Source organism: Odocoileus virginianus, chromosome 4, assembly GCF_023699985.2.
Source record: "Odocoileus virginianus isolate 20LAN1187 ecotype Illinois chromosome 4, Ovbor_1.2, whole genome shotgun sequence".
Lineage (NCBI taxonomy): Eukaryota > Metazoa > Chordata > Mammalia > Artiodactyla > Cervidae > Odocoileus > Odocoileus virginianus.
Window position 1 is genome coordinate 57,142,920 of NC_069677.1, and position 2,395 is coordinate 57,145,314.

The 2,395-nt window shown below is 40.8% G+C and overlaps 1 pseudogene; it reads right to left on the minus strand.

Moving 5' to 3' along the window:
* Nucleotides 1-1,278: 1,278 nt before the first annotated feature.
* Nucleotides 1,279-1,771, minus strand: LOC110149339 (transcription factor BTF3 pseudogene; annotated as a pseudogene).
* Nucleotides 1,772-2,395: the final 624 nt, after the last annotated feature.

Sequence of the window (2,395 nt, forward strand, 5' to 3'; positions counted from 1 at the left end):
GGACTTGTGTGAGGAGCTTGTGTGAAATTTAGGAAAGGACATGAATCCTTGCCGCCTCCAGGGCACAGTGTAATAGGGCTGCAACAAAACTGGTGGGTTAGCTTTCCACGATGTGGCCAGCTCAGGCACTACAGTAGGGATGCCGCGACTGTAAGGCGTTTCCTCAAATGCTCAGCTCATCATGGAGAAAATGACACTGGGTAAACTTTAAGGACCTGAGGTGGGCTAGGAAAATGGATGTTCTGCTGAGCAAAGGGTTTAATTGCACTTAACAGAGGCTGATTATATACTAGCTTAACCAAGGAAGGAATTTATTTATCCAACGTAAGAAGAATCTGGGGTCAGCGGTGCAAGGCTGGTGAAGCCCTTGAGAAAGCAGGTCCCTTCTCCCCAGCTGCTCCACCGTCCTCAGCATAGTCACAAATGGCTGCCCTATCTCAGCGCTACTTCATCACCATCTGGACCAGAGGAAAGGCAGGTTAAAGGCAGAAAGCTTATATTGGCCTTTTAAAATTTTTTTTAAACTTATCAGGGGGAAAGTAGTTTTCCATTAGACAATTTTTGGCCAGTGGAGGACTGGATGCTCACCAAACTTTTGGAATTATTTTAAATTAAATTGTTACCTCCCAAGTAAATTTATGATTCTGTTAGCAAGAAAGAACAGGAGAAACTGGTAATATCTAGTCCATTAGATTAACTGAATTGTCATACTTTGTATTTAAAATTTTGCTGTCAGACACATTTATACAAATGTGTTTACCATTCCCATGCCTTTGAAAGCTCACCATCAGACAAATCACAACTAAATTCTCTTTCATTATTTCTCAACTTACCTGATTTTTTCGAAAAGAAAGGATAACTTAAGATACATCTACTTGAATGACTGCATTGTCAGTACTACTGCAAGCACTTCACAAAAGTGTCCAAATGACTGACTAACATTTGAAAGAGATGCTCACCAATATAGATTTGCCATTAGGAATATGCAGATTAAAGCCATAATAAATGGCCATTACCTACCCAGTAAAATGTTTATTTTATTTTATCTTTGTCTCAAACTTTATTCTTAGGCTTCTTCAACTTCATTAGTTGCAAAGAATAAATTGTATATAAGCAAAAACTGAAAAGAGCTGCAGTGTCCAGGGGCTTAGGTTTAAAAACATTAGAGATCTAGATTTTATCAGATCCATAAGCAAAATTTTAAAAAGCAGTCATAACATAAAATAGCAGCTCCCAGTAACTTCTTTAAGATTTATCTTCTTCAGAAGTTAACTCAGTTCAGTTTGCTTCATTCTTGGAAGCCTCATCAACATTCTCCACAAGACCTGGACCTTCATCATCATCCTTCTCTCTCGTGGCACGTGGTGCTTTTCCATCCACAGACTGTTTGGGCAGAGCTTCAGCCAGTCTCCTTAAACTGGTCAGACTGTCGGCACCAAGCTGGTTTAAGATGCTGGGGAGCATTTCTGTCAGTTGCTTTGTCTCAGCGTGGCTTGTAAAGGTGAAAGTGTTTGCTGCCAGAGATGCCTGAACTTTAGGGTTGTTAAAGTGGATCACTGTTCCTTGATTTGTGAACATATTCACCTCTTCAATACCAGAGATACTGTTTACCCCTAACTTCTTTAAAGAGAACTGAAGTTTCTTGTCATCTGCTGTGGCTGTTCTATGAACCACCTTCTTCTTTCTGCGAGCAGTTCCTTTCCCACCAACGTGCACTTGTGCCTGCAGTTTGGCGAGTTTCTCCTGGTTCATGATGGTTTCTTTCATCTTGTTGGAGCAGAAATGGGGTCGCGCGGGGGACTAGGGTTGGCGCTGGCAGACCAGCTGAGGTTAGGCGCACACATGCGGGGACGCAAGATCCATATCCAGTAAAATGTTAAAAATTAAAAAGATATGATACCAAATGTTGGTGAAGATGGGGAGTAACTGAAACTTTCCTACATTGCTCGTTCTGGGATAAAACCTCTTCAGAATGTTGTCTCATAGTTTCTAGTGAGCCTAAACCTATGAGCAGTCCCGGTCCCAGGAATGTGCTCACCAAAACACATGCATAGAAAAGTTTATATTCATAATAGCAAAAACCTAGGGACTCAGCAAATGCACACTGACAGTGTAAGGAATAAATAATGATGTAGTCACATAATGGCATACAGCGGGAATGAGCAAACTACAATTACATGCAAAAGTATAGATGACTCACAAACGTTTGAGGGAAAGAAGCCAGAAAGAGTCACAAAAAAGGACCTACTGTGTACGTAGGCTTTTACCTAAAGTTCAGAAATAGGCGAAATTATCCTGAGTTCTGAAAAGTCATAAAAGTAGTTAAAATCCTGATCTGAGTAGTCCTTAACGGGAGCAAGAAGAGAATTCTTGGGCTTCTGATATTATCCTGTTT